This window comes from Colossoma macropomum, unplaced genomic scaffold (assembly GCF_904425465.1).
Source record: "Colossoma macropomum unplaced genomic scaffold, Colossoma_macropomum, whole genome shotgun sequence".
In the NCBI taxonomy this organism is placed as follows: Eukaryota; Metazoa; Chordata; class Actinopteri; order Characiformes; family Serrasalmidae; genus Colossoma; species Colossoma macropomum.
In genome coordinates, this window is record NW_023494794.1 from 17,443,124 (window position 1) to 17,464,975 (window position 21,852).

General features: G+C 39.5%; 1 protein-coding gene across 5 annotated transcripts in view; it reads right to left on the reverse strand.

The window, feature by feature from the left end:
* The window catches only part of camkk1a (calcium/calmodulin-dependent protein kinase kinase 1, alpha a), a 150,421-nt gene that overhangs the window by 69,525 nt on the left and 59,044 nt on the right, over positions 1-21,852 (reverse strand). The gene's annotated exons all lie outside the window — the stretch shown is intronic.

The following is a 21,852-nucleotide window of genomic DNA, read 5'->3' on the forward strand; positions in this document are numbered from 1 at the left end:
CCCTCACAGCCCCCTCACTTGATCAGCACTGAAAATCTGTAGGTAGATCTTGCAAGACAGTCCAAGAATACTGCAGAACTGGAAGTGTTATGCAAGGAAGAGTGGGTGAAAATACCTAAAACAAGGACAGAAAGACTTCTAGCTGGCTACAAAAAGTGTTCGCAAGCTATGATAGTCAAAGGGGAGGGGGTGTTACAAAGTGCTAATTTAGAAGGGTGTCCAAACTTTTGGATATGCCACAATTACTATTTTTTTCTTATTTAGGCTTCTCAAATATAAAGCAACTGTGCATTTACATTTACAAAAATGTATATGTCATAAATGTAAATATTGTCTGCTACTTCTTTTCACTTTAAAAGTCAACAAAATACACTATATGGACAAAAGTGTTGACCCACCTACACATTACACCTACAGGAGCTTTCAGTACATCTCATTCTAAATCCATAAGCATGGATATGGAGCTGGTCCCCACTTTGCAGCTATTACAGCTTCCACTCTTCTGGGAAGCTTTCTACAAGAATTTGGAGTGTGCCTGTGGGAATTTCTGCCCATTCATCCAGAAGAGCATTTGTGAGGTCAGACACATGTTGGACAAGAGGACCTGGCTCACAATCTCTTCACAATCATTCTAGGTCATCTCAACTGTGTTTCATGGAGTTGAGGTCAGGGCTCTGTGCGAGCCAGTCAAGTTCACACCAAACTCAACCATCAATATATGTTCTTTACTTTGTGCACTGGTACTCAGTCAGGCTGGAACAGAAAAAGTTCTTCCCCAAACTGTTCCCACCAAGTTGGAAGCACAGAATTGAAAAAATGTCATGAAAAAATATCTTGGCATGCAGAAGCAAGGGACCTAGGCCAACCCCTGAAAAAGAACCCCATAACATAATCCCTCCTCCACCAAACTTTACAGTTGCCACAATGCAGACAGGCAGGTAACATTCTCCTGGCATTTACCAAACCCAGACTCGTCCATCAGACTGTCAGATAGAGGAGCGTGATTTGTCACTCCACAGAATACGTTTCCGCTGCTCCAGAGTCCAGTGCTGGCATGCTTTACACCACTCTGTCCAACGCTTGGCATTGTGCCTGGTGAAGTAAGGCTTGCATGCAGCTGCTCGGCCATGGAAACTCATGCCTTAAAGCTCCTGGCGCAGTTTTTGTGCTGATGTTAATATCAGAGGAGGTCTGGAACTCTGCAGTTATTGAGTCAGCAGAGCGCTGGCAACTTTTATGCGCTATGCTCCTCAGCACTCGATGACCCTGCTCTGTAACTTTAAGTGGTCTGAGTTGCTGTGGTTCCTTAACTCTTCCACTTTTCAATAATACCACTCACAGTTGATCGCAGAATTTCTAGGAGGAAAGGAATTTTGCAAACTGATTTGTTGCAACGGTGGCATCCTATTACAGTACCACGCTCAAATTCAGTGGGCACAGATTTTCTGAAACCGCTTATCTTTCTGGTGGGGTGTGCTGGAGCCTATCCCAGCTGTCGGAAGGCAGGATACACCCTGGACAGGTCACCAGTCCATCACAGCGTACATTTTATACACAGTGATGTAATTAGACCGGCAGGAATGTAGTGGTGTCTAAGATTAAAACTGTAATAACAGTGGTGAGCACTCATGAACACATACAGAGCAAGTGACTTAGCCACTCTGGTACAGAGTCAACTGAAAATACAAACATACGCAGAGCTCAAAAACTTTTCTATCCTTAATTAACTGATTGTGAAGCAGTAATGGCTACTGTTACAACAAACATGCAGCTTTTAAAAGGAGTTGATATACATCAACAAGCCAAAACATTAAGACCACTCACAAATCAAGTGAATAACATTGATTATCTTGTAACAACAGAGCTTGTCAAAGTCTGGAATCCATCACACAGTAAGTGAACAGTCAGTTCTCATGGTGAACGTATTGGACGCTGGAGAAACAGGTAGCTGTCAAGACCTGAGCGACTTTAACAAGGGACAAATTTTTTTGGCCAGATGACTGTGTAGGAGCATCTCAAAAACAGCAAGGCTTGGGGGGTTCTCCAGGTCAGCAGTTGTGAGTACCTACCGAAAGTGATCCAAGGAGGGACAAACCTCAAGGCTCACGAATGCGCAAGAGCAACAAAGCCTATCCCATCTGATTCAAACCGACAGAAAGGCTACTGTGTCACAAGTCAAAGAAATTTTATGACGGACAGAAAACATAGTGCATCACACCCTGGCTGCATAACTGCAGACCAGTCAGAGTGCCCGTGTTAACCTCTGTTCACCACCAAAAGAACTTTTGGGTCTGGGCACAAAGTGTCACCAATCTGTACATTGTTGCGGGCCAGGTATACCCCTTCACGGCAATGGTATTCTCCGATGGCAGCAGCCTCTTTCAGCAAGATACCACACTGCACACACTGATTGGGAATGGATCGAGAACATGATAAAAATCCCCAGATATCAATCTAATTGGGCATTTGTGGGGTGTGCTGGAATAACAAGTCTAAACCACGGTGGCTCCACCCCACAACTTGCAGGACCTGCTGCTAACGTCATGGTGCGAGATACCACATGGCACCTTCAAAAGCCTTGGCTGGTCGGGGCTGTTTTGGCGGCACATGGAAAACCAACAGCAGAGAGGTAGTCATTATATTTTGGTTCATCTGTGTATAGTTTGTTTGTTTGCACCTATATTTTTTATAACTTTATATGTATATGTGTTATAACTTTATAACACAGACAAAAAAAAAAATCATAGTCTGTACTTGGTGGCACCCAGTCAGTCATACTATTTAATTTATATTATAACTCGTCATATTTGTGTCCATATTGTGCAGGCCTAGTGTGAATGCATTGAATCTTTCGAATGACATGGCCATTCATTTTCTAGCATGCTTACAAAAACATATCACCCGAAGCAAACTTTAAAGTCAGAACTTCACAACCTGTCATGGATTAGGTAACCAGTTTGCATTTCTGCGGTCAGTACAGCAGCCAGATGTGCTCTGATAGAACAGTCCGCTCAACCACAGGTGGAAATGAACTCTCTTTCCACTTACAACAGCTTCAATTTATCTCTCTCTCTGCTTCAATACTCCGCAGCCGTCCTCCTTCCCGCCCTCTTTGCTGAAAGCAAGGAAAGGAGTCCTAAATAAATGCTATTATGAAGATTATATTATTTGTGGCTGGAGGATAAATGAAGGCTTGTTGCGTAACCGCTCTCACTCTCTTAGCTATTACAGTCATTACGGGGACGGTGTGAATTCTGCCACAGCCAGACAAAGTCATCCACACATGATCGGCTAATTGGAAAAAACGTGTCTGAGAGAACTTTGCCTGGAGAAGTGAGATAATGAAGATTAAGTGCAGCAGATGAAAGTGTGTGTGTGTGTGTGTGTGTGTGTGTGTGTGTGTGTGTGTGTGTGTTCTCAACTATTCTTGCTCTCCAAAATTCATACACATTTTTGCTACCTTTGACTTCTGTATGAAGCCAAAGGTACAGTAGATACCTGTACTTCATGTTGCCTTGCGAAATGGGTGTTATCAAGGCTGAGAAATCCTACATGTTGGTGCAGTTAGCAAGCCACCTAATTCGCTAACCATAAACAGTAGTCATAAAAGTGAACAGAATGTTATACCCATGGGAGTATAGTGCTGCACACTAATCTGTAACAAAACAATGTAAATAACCCACATAGCTGGCAAGAGTGAGGTGACTGGTTTCACAGCTGTGGTTAGCCAGGGAGCTAACACAGCAGTTTAAGCTGTAAAACAGAGTAAAAGCACAAAACTGATATATACACCAACCACCCATGACATTAAAACCACTTCCTTGTATCTACACTCACGGTCCATTTTATCAGCTCCGCTTACCACATAGGTGCACTTTGTACTTCTACAATTACAGACTGTAGATGCCTACAGTCCCCCAGGACCACTACAGGACCACCACAGAGCAGGTATTATTTGGGTGGTGGATCATTCTAAGTACTGCAGTAACACTGATGTGGTGGATCAGACACAGCAGTGCTGCTGGAGTTTTTAAACACTGTGTCCACTCACTGTCCGCTCTATTAGACACTCCTACCTTGTCAGTTCACCTTGTAGATGTAAAGTCAGAGACGAAAGCTCATCTGTGGCTGCACAGTTCGTGTTAGTCATCTTCTAGTCCTTCATCATTGGTCACAGGACGCTGCCCACACGACACTGTTGGCTGGATATTCAAGGTTGCTGGACTATTCTTAGTCCAGCAGTGACACTGAGGTGTTTAAAAACTCCAACAGCACTGCTGTGTCTGATCCACTCCATTTTCTGCTGAAATCAGTCCGATACATGGTGTCGGATTGGTGTCGTCTCCAATTGGAGTTACTTACTAAGTACTTTCTAAGTAGAAATTATAACAGTCAACCATATGTGACAGATGTGGCAGATGAAAAACGTTCCTTTAACACCTTAAATCTTTATCTCTCTGCAGTCAGGACCTTTACTATTGTCAGGGCATCCTGAACACAGCCTGTCTGATTTCAGACTACTCAACATATGACAGCAAAAAGGATCCTGCAAGTAGTTAGCCACAACAGCTAAGCTGTGTCACAGAGTGACCAATTACCTCAGCCCTGTCCATCTGGCCCTGTCCACCTTCCGTTCGCTCTCGTTTCTGTGGTGATCACAGACATCATTCAGTTCACTGAAGAAGAATCAAAGCAGTGCTGGACAGCTGGTTGAGCCATTGTTCCCCAGATAAAAAGACACAAAAGGAATACTCTTCAAACAGACAGACTGATAGAGAGAGCTGGAGAGAGAAGGGGAGAGAGAGAGAGAAGGGGAGGGCAGGGGATATACAGAGAGAGCGAGAAAGAGATAGCAAGAGACTGAGAGGAAAGAAAGCGAGAGATATAGAGATATACAGATGGGGAGAGAGAAAAAAAGAAAGGGTGAAAGAGAGAAAGAGTTCACGAGAAAGAGAGAGAGAGACAAAGAATAGAAAAACAGAGCACAAGAGAAGAAAGATATAGCGAGACAGAGAGACAGAAAGTGAGGGAAACAGATATACAGAGAGAGAAGAGAGAGAGAGAAGAAAGAAATTGAGAAAGAGGAGAAACAGCAAGAGAGTGAAACAGATACATATATATATACAGAGAGGGAGAGATGATGGATTACATAAACTCATTAACCCACCTTCAAGCCTCTTCAGCCACTTCTCATCAGGAATTATTACTAATCAATTTGCACTGTGCAGAACCAAATTACTGTCACAGTGCAGGACACAAACGACCACGCACCAATCTGACCAATCAGCAGAACAAGGTAAATCGAATGACGCAAATGCAACTAAAAGAAAAATAAAAGATCCGTCTATCACAGCAGACCTGCTCCTGGCCGCCTACAGACAGGAAAAAAAAAGCAGATGGCCTGAATGACTAAGTGGAGAGGGCAGTTTCAAAAAAACACAAATGTTCAAACTTCTAACACAAATGGCAGGGGACCCACTCTCAATTAGACAGATTTAGGGCACGCCAAGAATTTCCTGTCTCGCTCCCTCTCTCTCTCACTCTACTCACACGCTCAAGGTTACCCAAAAACACACACAGCATTTAGAGCTCCTTTCATTCCCCGCGCTCCCTGGAGTGCTTCAGATTTCAAGACAAATGTGTGGAACCTCAGTCTCACAGCAGGCCGGCTGCCTTCATGCATAATTTTTCCAGTCACAGATTGCTTTTCCATCTCTCCGTTACATCAGAGGTCAGTTTGGGTGAGGCAATACAGTCACAGAATAAAGAGGTCTAACAGAGGACCCATAAAACATTTAGCCAGCAATTACTGTTTCAGACAAAATCACTGTGCTTGCCAACAGAAGCTGTAACACAGTCTCCAGAGATGTATACTGTACCAAACAGTAAAAGTAGTGTACAACTACACTAATTTACTGACTGCAATATCACCAGGATTGTACTGTTTATTTATATTGTTTACACTGTTATATAACTGCATAATACTTTTCTGTATTTCTAAATATGGCTGATTACTGCATTTTTCCAGTTCTTTCAGCACCCATTCATTTCTGCCTATATCAGAGACGCACAATGTCCCTCACACAAACCTTTTGCTAGCAACAAGCTATACTTCACAGCCATAGATATACACACATACCCCGATGCCCCCGTTGCCTGTTGTTCTCTATCTGAGGCGATACATCTGCGTGTCTGCCATGTTGAAGCGGTCAAGATCCGCTTGTGAACAAATTCACTTGTATTAGTCTCAGGATCAAATCAGCCACAACTTTCTTACTACTCAAACGATTTTCACCAAATTTGTTTTGTCATAATCCTCAGACATAATCTAGGTTGCATGGACTCTCTGTAGCTTTTATTTCTGTAATAACTGATCACTAATTAGCCAGCCAGACCAGCAGAAATTATTCAGTCTGCAGTTTAACACGAGAAACACAATCACACACACACACATCAGCAAATCCACCAATGTGTGAATCACTTCTAATCTTAATACACATAAAAATAAAATACCCCCGCCCTCCTAAAACACAGTAAGAAGGACAAAGCTAAAGTTGGCTTCCTATTCGCCAGCTTCTTGTTTGAGTTTTCCCGTTCCACTTTAAATGGTACAGCAGTCACTTTCTGGTGCCTGAAGCTGCACCATTTAAAGTGGAATGGGAAAATTAGAACAAGAAGCGGGCTGATGCACCATTTAAGGTGGAATGGGCAAATTCGAACAAGAAGCGGGCTGATGCATCATTTGAGGTGGAATGGGCAAATTAGAACAAGATGCGGTCTGATACACCATTTAAGGTGGAACGGGAAAATTAGAACAAGAAGCTGGCGAATAAGAACCTAACTTCAGGTTCGTGTAAGAAGATGTTAACGTTAATCTGTCACGAATATCTACATGGATTAAGGTGCCCTAGACTATTAAATAAAATAAGCTTAATACAAAACCAGAGGAAAAACACTCATATCAACAGGGTCTTTGTGCATCACCAACCACACGGCCATATCTACACAAACATAACACAAACAATACGCATCAAACATGAGGGCTGAGTTCCCTCCGTCATATAATCCTAACCCACTTTCTGAGTGCAATATTCTTGAAATAGTATAATTGAGCTAACTTCCACAGCAGTGTGCAAAAGTGTTCTTCAGACAGAGAGCTAGCAAAGAGCTAACCTCTGTATCAATGTGGGAAAATGCACTTCAGACAAACATCCTGTCAGCTAGCAACAAGCTGACCTCCACAGCGGTGTGTGAAAACGTTTCACAATTAACCATAATTTTATGCTCATTATTGCAGTATAAAATATATCCAGTTGTGGCATGTATTAGTGTATACAGGTGCATACTATTCACCGTGCTCATACGCTTATATAATTACGTATTACTTTCCTGTATTTCTGATTCAATTGATTACTGCATTTGTCCAGTTCTTTTCAGCAGTCCTGTATGTCTTCTCTTATTAGCTAGCAACAAGCTAGCCTCCATAGCAGTGCGTAAAAATGTCCTTCACACAAACGTTCAGTCAACTAGCAGTGAGCTAACCTCCATAGCAGTGTGTGAAAATGTCCTTCAGACAAACGTTCAGTCAACTAGCAGTGAGCTAACTTCCTCAGCGGCGTGCAAAATGCCTTTCAGATAAACATTCGGTTAGCTAGCAATGAGCTAGTCTATACTGGTAAGGCCTACCAATTGCTACTCTGAGAAGGATCACTACACTTACACTTGAAGTGCCTCCATAGTGTACCAGCTTCTTATTAGAATTTATTATTATTATTATTATTATCTTATTAGAGTTTTTTTATTATCACACCTGCATGAATAAAGTAAACCAGCTACAATGTATTTGAACCTTTCCCATATATTACAGAGAACAGTTCCATCTAAAGGCCTTTTCTGATTAAATGCATTGTAGTTTAGGCTGCAAATTTTGTAACTACAACAACTGAAAATAGAGCAATGAATACCAGAGTAAATTATTCAGGCTTGCACTAACATTTGACATAACCTTAAAGACATGTTGACCTTAAGGCTTATGCTTAAATGCTTGAAATTAGTTTCTAAAGTGCTATCAGGATAAGATTTTTGTACATACAGTACAGTCAAAAGTGTTAAGACACCTGAGAAAATGATCTGTAAAGCCATTTATCTGGGCAGTATGTGTTAATCTGTTAATGCTAATTTTAGAATAAATACAAATAAATATGTAAACAAAACATTTTGGACTGCGCTAGCTTGTGCTAGCTTGACCATTTCCACAGCTCTCCTCGAGGAAGCTCAGTATTTACAGTTACGATCCAGTCCCTACAGTCATAGGTTGTGAAAAAGTTTGGGCACCCCTGGTCAAATGACGTTTTGTTCTATGGTAGAGTGCATTTCTGTAGCCCCACCTAGTGGACATTCTACTGGTGGAGTGGGAATTGACTTTTAATTAATACATCATCAAGTGAAATATTTTTCCTTGAAACTCTGCTGTGTCCTAGTTACAACTGGTGAAATGTTGAGCTGTTGGTGAGCAATGAGGAGTAACAGAGGAGTGAAGTGAGAGCCCCCTGCCATAAAAACAATTCAAATCTCTCTCTATTTCTAGTTTAGTAAATCTCTTCCACATTTTTATTAAAATACTATAATACTATCAACATTATTGAAGAAAAAATGCATAGTTCAGCTGAGCGACCCCAAACTGCATTTTATGGCTACTGTGAAAAGGGATTAAAGAGAAAACACTATACAATACTATTAAATTGGGTTATATATAAAGCACCACTCTTCATATCTGTGATTTTGTTCAGGAACTGGGCCTGTACATAAACTCAAACACAGATACTGAAAGACAACAGTAGTGACCGAAATCACCCTCACTAAAAAACCATCTACTCCAGACCTGGAACAGCATTCAACATCTCTCTCCCCTCAGAGAAAACCATCTCCACTGGAAGAGGGTAAAATCATTTTCCGTACTTTCTATTGCACAAGCGCAGGTTGTGTAACATGAACGTCTTTGGCGACCGATCGGTAGGAGAGAATGCTGTGACCCTCCAACTGCACTTCATCCGCAGCAGGTGGTCGTCCCGTTGCCCCTGACAACCAGTCATGCCAAGCCAACCCTGATGTACGCACAAATTGCAGGCTGTGCTTTCACCTGAGCTCATTTCCTGCCTCCTTCAGATTCAGACCTATTAGAGCAGACTCAAACAGTAATTAAAAAGAAATGGAGGCAAGACAAATCTGCCAGATCCAGGTCTATGTGGAGAGTTTTATAAGGATGTAAGCACCAACAGGGGTTGGATTTTTCAGTAATGTCATTGGCTTCACTAGCCTCAGTGAGCAAATTAGCTAGCCAAGCAAACTTTGCAAAGCAAACCAGTTTTTAAGAATTCTGAGCTGCACAACGTAGCACAAAGTTCAATTACTTCTCAATACTGCAATGCGGCCAACACTAGTCTAACTTTCGATACTTTCAATTCTAGATTTAAATAAGCTAGAGCCAGTTTGATAATGCATGTTGCTTACGTTTGAAGAGCTCTGTGTTGATAAAAAGAGAAGGATATCAAACAAGAAGACTCATTACACAGTCATTAATATTAAGCACCACTGTTATGAAGCACAAACATTGTGAGTGCTAATAGTGCCGCTGGAGGAGAATCATCAGCCTGCTAAATGTGATTGAGTGAGTGAGTAAATGAGAGAGTTATGAGCCAAGTCCAAGAGATGCGTAACATTAAACAACAAAAACATACAAAACAAATCCAGATGTTAATTAAGCTGTAAAAATGTGAATATTCTTCTGTGTTCAAATCAATAAATATTTAGTGCTCATACAGTGACAGAGACACAGGAAGCGGGGATGATTTTAGACTGTAAAAGGTTTTTCTTTTTCATGAACATTTCTCTTCTTTCTTCATTGCTTAGGCTGCTTTATTTCTTTAATGTAAAGTGACCTTCAGATTGTGAAAGACACTATATAAATGTAAATTATTATTACTATTATTATTATTATTTTAGATTTGTGTAACTGCAACTGGTAAAATAATTTCTAAAAAAAAAGTGTATTTTAAACTAATTTCAACGTAGTAGAGACCAACATGTGCTTGAGAGTTTGTATTTTTATATTTTGTTCATATAGTTTTAAATACCGCTGTAACTCTGCACTGTTTAAATTTAAAAATTAAAATCTTCTAAAATGAAAAATCAATTTGAGCAACTGATACTTTTACCAGTTTTCATGAAAGCACATTGGGAAGCAAAGTTTTGTTTTTCAAGCCAAACAAGAGTCACCAATAGGGTGCAGAAGCAGCGCCTCTACAGAGAACGAGATGAGCTGCCTGCACGTCACGCAAAAACAGTGATTCATGGTCAGCCTTTTTTCATGTTAGTTAGAAGGTACTTTCCTGTAAAAGCAGCGGTGATATCTCGACAGTGGTCAGAGGTCAGGCTCTGTTCCAGTCTGTATTAGAGCTCTAATTTGAGGGGTGATAATGTCCGTTTAAAGTGCATGATGCAGCCCTAATGCTTTTCCTACTGCTCCAGACTGCTAGCTAGCGGCTCTGCTCCACATTTTTTTCAGAGACTAAATGACAGCGAGTCATCTGGAGCAGAAAGAAACTGCCCCCGGCATTACGACTACAGCTTGATATACCACATACTCATGTATAAAATGGTTTTTGAGCAGCTTAAACTTAAAGAATTTGAAAAGAACCTAAAACATGGTCACCCTTTTGCTCACTGAGAAGGGGTCAGCAAAAATCTGTTTTCAGTTTTTAAGACAATGTGGTTAAAAGATACTGTTTCCTCTGACCTCCAGGACTTCCTGGATTAGCTTTGTGTGCTACTTGTAACTGACATTCATAAGGCAGGCAAAAGTCATTCAATTTTTTGTTTTAGATTACAGGAAACCAAGAATTTTGTCTTTGAACGGTTATGGTATGCTGAATCATGCTTAATATGACCAGGGATGTGGACCAACATGCTAATACATTCAGCTAATACAACAAGGCAACAACCATTAAGATGGCAATCAGGGACTGCCATCAATTCCGAGCTGAGCGGGGCGTAATAACGGTACTGAAATAAAGGGTGTGTTTCAGTTTAGCCGCAGTTTCTGGTGATTTAAGTGTTTGTCAGAGCTGTTCCAAATAAACTGCTGGGCTTCAAACATGTTCTGATAGCAATCAGTGGGTGTGCATTCAGAATGCATTTGATTATGCCAATGTATCATCTCCTCCTATCTGTCATCTTTATGTAAAAGATCTTTCACTGCAAGGCCTCCCTCTGTTGCTTCACTCAGTTCATTCCCCTTTTGCTCATACATTCCCACTTTCATTAGCTCCATTTAGCCTTTCCAGAAGCAATACACGCAATATCGACGCAACAGCTAGTTGACAAAGCCAATTAATCTTCAGTGATGCTGAAAGTCAGGCAGCAATGCCAAGCTAAGACTGCACTCTATCTTGAAGTAAAGACTATTAAATGAAATCTTACAGAAGTCTTACATTATGAATATGAGAACACTGTTCTTGAGAATGTTGTGGTCATTTTCCTCAGTTCTTCAATGGCTTTTTGAAGTAGATGGATTACAAAGAATTCTGTAAGATATGAAGAATTAGATCAGAGGGAGGCTTTGCAGTAAAAGCAGTTCACATAACGATGACTCATGAGGAAAAAGACAGCGATGTAAATGAAAATGCAAGCAAATGCATTTGAAATGCACCCAGACTGAGGCTTATTAGATCACTTTCAATGCACAGTAATTCATTTGCAGCCGCTTTGACAAACACTAATGTCACCAGAAATTGCAGTTCATCTAAGACACAGTGTCACAGTCGTACATCTAACACTGAAAATCTAAGAGAAACAACTTTATTCTCGTTTTCCTCAAGAACATTTTCCTTGCTCATTTTCCTGGCTCAGCCAATCAGGTTTTTAGAGCCGGAGCAATCTGTTTAATAATTGATATTTCATTGAGCCGCATCCTTGACTTTAGGCTTGCCAGTTCACAGTCAATCGCTGATTAACAATTAGTTATAGGTCTCTAAGAATAATCGTTTTTATATCAAAATCGCAATTTGAAAGCGTGCAATTTTCAAATTGCAAGAGCTTCAATTTTTATTATAGTCTTACAACAACGTTGATACGGTGCAAGTTTTAAGTCAAGAAATTTTACCTATTAACATGGAGTTTGTGAACTGCTGAGTTCAAGTCTTAAGACAGAAAAAGCATACATTGGTCTTCTTAGCCAAAAAAAAGGCCCACACCTCAATTCATACCTCAATTATAAACAACTGCAATTTGAACTGTAATCACAATATTGGTCAGAAAAAACTGCAATTAGATATTTTGCCAAAATTGTTCACTTCTAGTCAGCTGTTGGTCAAACAAACTGCCAAAATGCACATCCCTAGCATATTCTCACTTTTTTTTTCTCTCAAGTTAGCATGCATGATATTACAGGAGTGCATCCTGAGGCATAAACATGTCTTCATATTCAGCCAAAATCTTCCATAAATGTGAAAAAAACAGAATACTCGAATTAAATAAATTAAATCCAATTAAAATACTATACAAAAACCTGAAAATGCTTAAAAATACCATCCCCTGGAGGAAAATGAGACATGGAAATATAGCACATTGGCTGTATAGCAGAGGGATGCACAACAGAAGGTTAGTTAAGGGAATTTGGGACACTTTGAGCACCGCTTTTTCTCTACTAACCCTAAACTAAACCCTGACACATGCCATATTTCTGATATTCTTAGGATGTTCTCTAACTAAAAATGAAGTATATATTATTATTGTTGTGTACCAAAATCCCTTTCATTGGTAATTGGGACAGCATTTTAATTACATGGCTTTTGCTTCATTTCTAGTTATATTTGGCAAATAATGTTACATTCCAGGTGTTTTCATCAGAGGTGTAATCAGGGCTCGATTTGAGGGGAAAGAAAATGACAAAAAACATACCCCTTGTAAAAAGACCACCCCCCCCCTTTCCATTGTCCTTTGGATTAGATGGATTAATGTGGTATCACCTAAGAGGTCTATTATCAGTATTTTCATTATCATTCAGGTACCATCAGAGAAGACCACGTCTATTATGTAGCACTGCATGCTTTCGCTTTTCATTGGTTATGCTGTGGTACCAGAGTTGCCATGTTCATGGTTTTCTCCCACCCTGCTGTAGGGAGTTTTATTAGAGGGAACATGTTGAGGGGCACCAATAAATTATCTAGCATCCCATATAGTAAGCAGCACTTTCTAGGTCAGTTTTCTTCATGATGCAAGATAGCTGCGTTACATATAGCTGTGCACTACCACATTCAGACATGAGCCATAGCAGTCAATAAGCCTACATTTCCTAAGGTCAAAACAAAACATCGACTGAGGGATTTTCTAGGCCCATGCTGAAGGCCGAAACCGGAGATTCTCTCTGCCTCCACCTCTTCTATCTCTCCTTTTAACCTTTTCTCACTCCACCTCTTGCTTTTCTTACATTTCCCTTGCTTTTTTTTGCTCTAGCTGGGCATCATCAGCTGCTATTATAGACTACCACTGCAGGGCCTGTATAAAATAAAGATAACCTCTATTTTCAAGGCACTGAGCTACAGAATAGCCTCTCGCATAATCCAGCAGTGAATATCTTTAAATGATATGTTTATCTTTCTAACCTCCTTCAAACAAACATTAATTAAATAAACATATGGTCCAAAATCCAAAGATATATAATGGACATGTATATTGTGAGGCACATCAAAACTGCAATATATAGTGATGTAATCCCAATATTGTTTTTGTCAATATCACACAGCCCTGATATAGAACTTCAAACTAGATGACCTAGAAAGACTCCTGACTGTGCTTAGCCCTCCTGCACAGCACACATCCCAGCGTCCTCTGCTTCCAGTCGCTCTGGACGGCTCTTTCAGAGGGCTCTAAATCCAATAACCTGAGCTTAGTGTCTCATACTGAAGGGATCACCTGCAGGGAACAGCAGCGCACATACAAACACAACATCTATCAAAAAGTGAGCACAGCCAGGCTTCCAGTCACAGTGCATTTACAAGCGCAGTCTGGATTCTGCAGACACAGTCTCAAGTGTACTGGGCGTATGGGAATGCAGGGCTGCTTTCAATATGGATAAGAAAGTTTAGAGATGTAAAATGCACAAGTTGAACCATAACAAGCAAAAAAGCTGGGAAATACAGTCAGATATTCCTGAGAGGAAGCAGATGCATTTCAGGATAGTCTGAGAAGAGGCATTATAAGGCAGAGGTGGCAAATGCTTGAGTGCTTGTGCTTCATTACTTTACTTGAGTATAACTTTGGAAGATTTGAACTTTTGTGTTATGGTGCTTTCACTCAGTTACATTTCCATGGACTTGGAAATGTCTTTATTTGCCTTTGCCTTTATTCAATATGTAAAAATCATCAAACAGAGCAAAAATCCTGAAGTTTAAGTAGACTGTTTCACAAACCATACGTTTTAACCAGTAAACAGGGATATTAATTCACATATCGGTCACACTTTTCCAATGAAAATATTATTTTAGAGAACTAAACTGTAACAGACCAAACCAACTGAACAATACAATTTCAAATTTTCAATCAATTTCAATTAAGACAGTCGATCAGAAAGTATCTGGGCATTTGTGCCACACTTAAAAAATATACTCAGTTTACTGTTAAACCAACTAGCATTAGTTTTAAACAGATCATTGACCTTTCAAAAGGCGGCTGGTGTGTTTCAGATTGTTATCCTGTTGAAAGCTACACTGTCGTTTGAGCAGTTTCTTTGATGATATCTGCAGGTTTGCATCCAGTGCCTTTGTACACCTCTAAGTTCATGATCCCATCAATGAACACAAGCTCACAAACAACACTGAGAAAAACAGCCCCACATTTTACTGTTTCCCCCTCTTTGCTTTACAGCAGCACAATCTGGTTGGAATTCTTCTTCAGGCTCTCTACAGCTGGTTTTACATTGTGCTCATTTCTCTGAAACGAATATTATTTTACGAAGTAACCCAAAAAACATCATTCAAGTTTACCAACCGTTAAAGTGACCAAATAGCTTTTGGGCCACTTTATTATATCTCCAGTGCATTTGACATTAATTAACCAGCTAATATTAGAGAGCTCAGCAGCTCTGGTTACTCTGACAAACAATACATTACAAATCAGTAGTTAGCTAACAGTTACGCTACGGCAGCAGCTATTACTACATGGTACAGCCTGTCTAGCATATGTGTCCTTAGATATGTTATTGTTTGAGCCAGCTAACTATCGGCTAACAGCTAACAGATTCCTCCAATAATACTCAGAGACTCAAGTTCAATGTTTTATGGAAGCAGTTTCAATCAGGAAGTGAAACTGCAACATATATATATATATATATATATATATATATATATATATATATATATATATTGTATTTCATATCATTATATATTAATTATATAGTTTCATTTATTTATTCAGTAGAATTATGCTTTCAACTGTACATGTTTTACAGTACCACTCTTACATAACTGTTGAGTTTGAATGAAAAGGCTTGTGAGAATGAAAAGGCTTAAATTCTTAAAATGCAGAACAGAAAATTGGCCAATCAGGAACTGCCTTTCTTCATACTTTATAGGTAGATATAGCTAAGCATGCTCTCCTATTGGTAACGACTAAGAAGTAAAGCGAATGCTTCACGCAATACATTAACCAGGAATAAATCAATCATGCGTTGGTTTCCAGAAGGTCATGAGAGAAAACATCACTCTAGACTTTCTGGAAGTTCTAGATACGTCACTGACTGTGAATACGAGCAGCAGCCTGATGAACGGGTCACTAGAAGCAGAAAACAGTGGCAGCAGCTCTACACCAGAGCTCAGTACTGAAAGAGTCACTCTGAAACTGCTACAAAGTAAAATTTATGTTGTGAGAGCCGGAGCTACTGATGCCAGTGCTTGAACCACTCGGTGCTACAGATGGTGAAAAAAGATGTTTCTTTATTTGTGCAAAAACGATTATCAAGCATGTTAGCTGGATATAGATTTTAGAATATCTCGTTTGTAACCTTCTTTGTCATTATCAGGTGAGAAATTATCACCGCGTACATTAAGTAAAATGCATTCTAGCTAGTTTGTGGTTAATCACCAAAAGCAAAATCTTTAAATCAGGTCTATCCATGCCATTTTACTAAACCATTAGAAAAATCTTATAAATGTAGCTGTTAAACAGATTTTTAAAGCAAATAAATAAAGATTTTGGCATGTTTCTGGAGTTGAGTCCATTGTTTGTTTGCAAAGTTCTCCCACTGTAAACTAAACAAGCATACGTCAGATATCAAACAAGCACACATCAGATATCTAACCATCTATCTTGGCTGATTGACTGTATTTGCTGTAACTGAGAAATCATTTTAATCTGATTTTTCTCCAAACTATACCTTTTATGGCAAAAAATCCTGTAAACACACACACACACACACACAATGCATGGTGCACTGGACCGGGCGGCTAAACAGTCTCTACTGAGGCAGGGCGACATGCAGAGCGGAGAGGAGGAGAGGAGCGAGGGATGAAAGGGAAAAGGGGAATGGAGTTCAGCACATAGACTGGCCTCCTTGCGCTCTTCAAGCAAAGCTTTGATATAAACTGTGAGATGCCCCTGCCAGCAAAGTGTGATCACTCGCTTATACAGCAGCCAAAGAACTGAGCTTCAACACAGTGTTGGGGGGGGGGATAAATGCAATATGATTACGATTATTCTACTGTGAATCAGAAATGATTCAATAAATCCCACATTTGAGCATGTTATTTTGGCAAACCACAGAATTATTTGTAAAAATACTCAAACTATTTACAATACACCAAGCTTCTTTGATGGATATGAACATACTGTCTAATATTTTGATGTATGATGTATGATACATGATTCACATGTGAAAACCTAAGAATATAATTTCAGAAAAACGAAATATCACGATACATACTGTGTACTGAGAAATTGTTTTGATCACATATTATATGCATTTCGGTAGGTAGCGTTCTCCTGGCATCCGGCAAACCCAGATTTACCCATCGGACCACCAGATTCATCACTCCAGGGAACACGTTTCCACTGCTCCAGTGGTGGTGTGCTTTACACCACACCAGCCAACGCTTGGCATTGCACATAGTGATCTTAGGCTTGTGCGCAGCTGCCCGGCCACTGAAGGCCATTTCATTAAGCTTTAGACACAAGGTTCTTGTGCTGAAGTTACGCACAGTTGCAGTATGGAAATCTGTAGTGAGTGGACAGCACTCGAAGGTCACGGCCTTGTGGCTGAGCTGTTGTTTTTCCTAGATGCTTCTATTTGATAGTAATAGCACTTACAGTTGACTGGGGCAGATCTAACAGGGTGGATATTTCACGGACTGACTTGTGGCAAAGGTGATCCTAAGACAGTGCTAGTGAATGGCCCATTCTACTGTCAGTGTTTGTAAATGGAGACTGCTTGGCTATGTGCTTGATTTTATACACCTGTTAGCGATAGGTGTGGCTGAAACACGTGAACTCTATATAGGGTGTCTACATATTTTTCACTATATCACAGTTGTTTGCAGTCATTTTTCTGACAGTTTTCTTTAATTATTTAATTATTTTAGCCTTTGTTCATATTTGTCCATATTTTATTTGAATCATGAATTGATTTTATCACACCCTTTTATTTTTCTTTATCTTATTTACATACGGTTCAGTATGTATAGTTTATTCAGATTTCACTTTTTCAATATTCAACACTGCATCTTATGTAAAAGAGGTGCAACATAAATAAAGACTAATTATGATTCTACACATCTTGTTTTATGAAACCACGCTTCACACCAAATGGTCTAAATGTACACACTTGAACAACAAATGCATAAATTTCAACCCTAGCCATACAAAATACAGCACTTGTGTGCATATGAAGCAACCCTATTCAGAAGGCTCTTAAGAGCTGGGCAGACCACCGAATGTCCCCGCAGACCCATCACTCCACCTCTAAGAGCCTCCTAATTGGCTAGTGTGGGGGAGAGACTGAGCTTTGATGAGATGGACATTGACAGGTTTAAAACATGGTGAGGGTGGAAACACAAATGAAAATGGAAGCTGCACACAAAGAGGGAGGAACTACAGGAAAGGTGTGTGCATCATAGACAATGCAGTTAAGCAGACTGGAGAAAAAGCATGCTCTGTGTGTCCACCTCACTGTTCACTTTATGGGCTCTACCAACCTTACAGGTCCATTATACAGGTGTACATTTTCTTTAGCCCACCTGTTGTCAGCCCTCCCCTAGCCTGATCAGCATGGGTCAGGTTCTGACCACAGAACCAGTGCTGACCAGATGTTATGTCGGTGGTGGACCATTCTCAGCATAGCAGTGACATGAACTGGCACATCAGTGTCACTGCTCAGTTGAGAGTGGTCTACCACGTCAAAATTTATCCAGCCCAGAGCAGCTCAATGGTCAGAAACTGACAATCAATGAATGGCCAGAGGATGACTAAAGCTCTATTTGGGCGGTTAGTTTTACATGTGGAGGTGTACACTTCAGTAGAAATTACAGCGCCTTCTGTAAAGCAGGCCTTAAAAATAACTTATATACTCAGCTTATATTAATCCTGTGTGAATCGACATGTTGATAAAAATGCTATCATATCCTGTGGAAAAGGAGTTTCTTAAGTTTGGAGGCTCGAAGAAGCGTTTGCTTGTGTTTTCTCACAAAGTGACTGGTGTTGGAGCAAAACCCCAAATTGTCTTAAGCATTTACTTAAGACAGAGTAAACAAAATAATGGCTAAATTTAAATGTTTTAACATCTTTTCTACTCTTTTCTGGAGTAAAGGCGGTGCATAAATCGAGTAGCCACTCCCATTTCTGTCATTTATACTGAGATTTCTTATCCCGTACTAATCGCTCATAAACATTACAGATGTCCCGTAATTAACTGACAAAACCCCCAAGAAAATCCTTTCCAAATGGGGCTTAAGACAAATTATGTATCAATCATAGAAGAATCAATCATTTTCTAGGCCTTCTAGACACAGTGAGTGTCTGTAATTTTTAGTTCATTTTTATTCAACAGAATCATGCTTCTATTTACACTGTGCAAGTATTACAGTACTACTCTTGTTTCATTGTTAAGTTTTGGATGGAAACAAATGGATTACACTTTTTTCCAACCAGCAGAAAACTGGCCAATCAGGAATCAGGAATCGTTTTTCGCCATGATATTCAGGTACATATAGCAAAGCGAATTCTCCTATTGGTTAGGACTTCAGGAGCTGAAAAGAAGGCCTAACCTGTTAGATCAACCATCAGCATAACTACGAAGGGACAGAGGAATCAATCACATTTTACTTCTAACAGGCAGGACTAATTTTGTGAGAAAAAACATCACCTCTAGGCATTCTGGAAGTTCCAGATACGTCACTGCTTGTGAACATGAGTAGCAGCTTAATCAGCAGGTTGTAAAAAATGTAAAACAGCAGCGGCAGCTCTTTACCAGAACTCTCTACTAAAAGACTCACCGTAAAACTCCTACAAGGTAAAACATGCTAGTACATCTGTCACAAGAGTCAAGTAAAACACAGAATGTCTTTTAGAAGCTGTTTAATCTAGAACTGCCTTTGTTGAATTTTCCATCCCACCTTAAAAGCTGCAGTAGTTACACTCTGATGCCTAAGTGCACCAAAATGCACCATTTAAGGCTAACTACAAAGTAGGAGTGGTCGGTATGTAAATATATGAAATTGAGGGCAATCCTATCAATGGGCTAAAATTGGAAAGAATAACAACAAATCAAAGCACACAGTGCCATAGCTCAGCAAGTCTTTACTACACAAGGTGTACACAGTATCACTGTGCAGTCTCTTTGAAGGAAACTGCTATAGATGATCCTACCGAACACCACGCTACCCACACCATCCTGAATCAGATCAGTCATTCATCCCACACTGCACATATCCATTCTTCTTTTGTATGGACTATTATATCATACTGTAACCTCCTGTTATATAAAACTGCAAAAATGGACATGTTCAACACACTGACAGTACAGTTTCTACAGTCGCATGCAAAGGTTTGGTTTACTTTTAATGCAAGTCAATGAAACCAGACACTTTTCCAAGTCATTTTGGTCTGTTTGTCCATTCAATTCAAACACTGAGATGTAAACAAAGTCATCCAGAAGTTGTCTGATGTGAAATAATTCTTTGTCGGTAAATGTCCCAACTCAGATCTCTTTACAGCGGTGGTGATAGGAATCAGGGTTATGTCTACAACACAAATGTAGCCGTTTCACTTAACATCTAAAATCTCCAGTGTTATATATAATGTATGTGAAATGTTGTAAAACATTTTCTTTGGGGACTATTTTGCCTTATAGCACCCTGCACGTAGCTCCCCACCATAAAGTCACTTTTTTTCTTTTTCTTATAAAAAAAAGGTTTTTCAACCAAAATCTTCTCTCAAAACTATCGTTAGACTACGTCTGAGGCACGAGGCAGCGTATCCACAACCATTTCATGTAATAACTTTCTGTGAGGAAGCTTTTACAGGCTCTAAACTCTTCAGACATCTTTTCCTATTAACACCAGTGCAAACAACTCTGACTCAGTAAGTTTATTTATTCAGAACTCCTGTGGAATTCCCCTTTAATTCAGCCACATCCAGCCAAAAAAAACTGTAAAGGGAAGATTTCTCCATAATTATGTTTAAGATGTAAACAAAGTCATTCAGAGTAATTTGATGTGAAATGCTCGGTTCTAGAGAAAATGACTTGCTTGGAACGGTTCACAACAGTGATAATAATAATCAGACGTAAGAAGCATGTAATGCTTGCTCACTATGAGCTCACATAAAATGGTTACAAATATATTGTGGCTCCTAATGCAACAGTAGCAGTTTTGAGATAGGATTTTGTCCTGAAACAGACATTCCCAAAAAATATATTTTCTGATTTAGCACTTTTTACCATCACCAACATTACATACAAATATTCAGAAGACACCTGTAGGTTCACTGATAGTTTTGCATAGTAAATAAAACGGCTATATTTGTGTTACATAGTTTCACCACCAATGTGAAGAAATCTGAGTCTATAAGTTTCTCTACAATTAACCATTTTAAATAAAACTCTGAATGACACTGTTTACATCTTAATTATTGAATTATGAAGAAATTTAAAAAAATTAGTGGAATTCCCACTAAATCTTAAGTTATAAGGAGTGTGTTAGCCTGGACTGCTTTTTAAATGAGGCACAATACAGCATCCATTTGAAGCTTAGTTACTTAAAGGCACAGTAACAAAAACTGTTTAATTCTAAAGGATAAAGACAGGAGGGAAACTGGTCATGTAAACATGAATTATGACTGTTTTTGGTACATAAAATAACCCAAATTGCTGCTGTCAGAACAAAACCTCGTATCTCCAAAATGGTAATTTTACAGGAGAAGGTAAAAACATACTGTACTTTTAATGTAAGTCAACAGAACCAGAATATTTTCCAAATACTTTTGGGCTGTTTCTTTTGGTCCATTCATCGTGAAATTCACACACAATGTAAAGGGTAACAGGCATTTTCAAATTATGTCAAAAACTGAAAAATGGCAAAAATGGAGATGTGAGGTTTTGTTCCAAAGGCAGCAAAGTATTTCATTAGTGGACCTCAGGTCCAACAATAAAATGCAAGAAAAATGTAGGATATGGGCTGTTTAAGTGAAAACGAGAGCACATCCTCTACATGCCACACATTTTAATGCACAGTTGCTATTTGCTAAAAGTAACATTTTGAGGAAAAAAAAGTAAAACATAAAATGTAGCCTATAAAAACGTTTGGCACA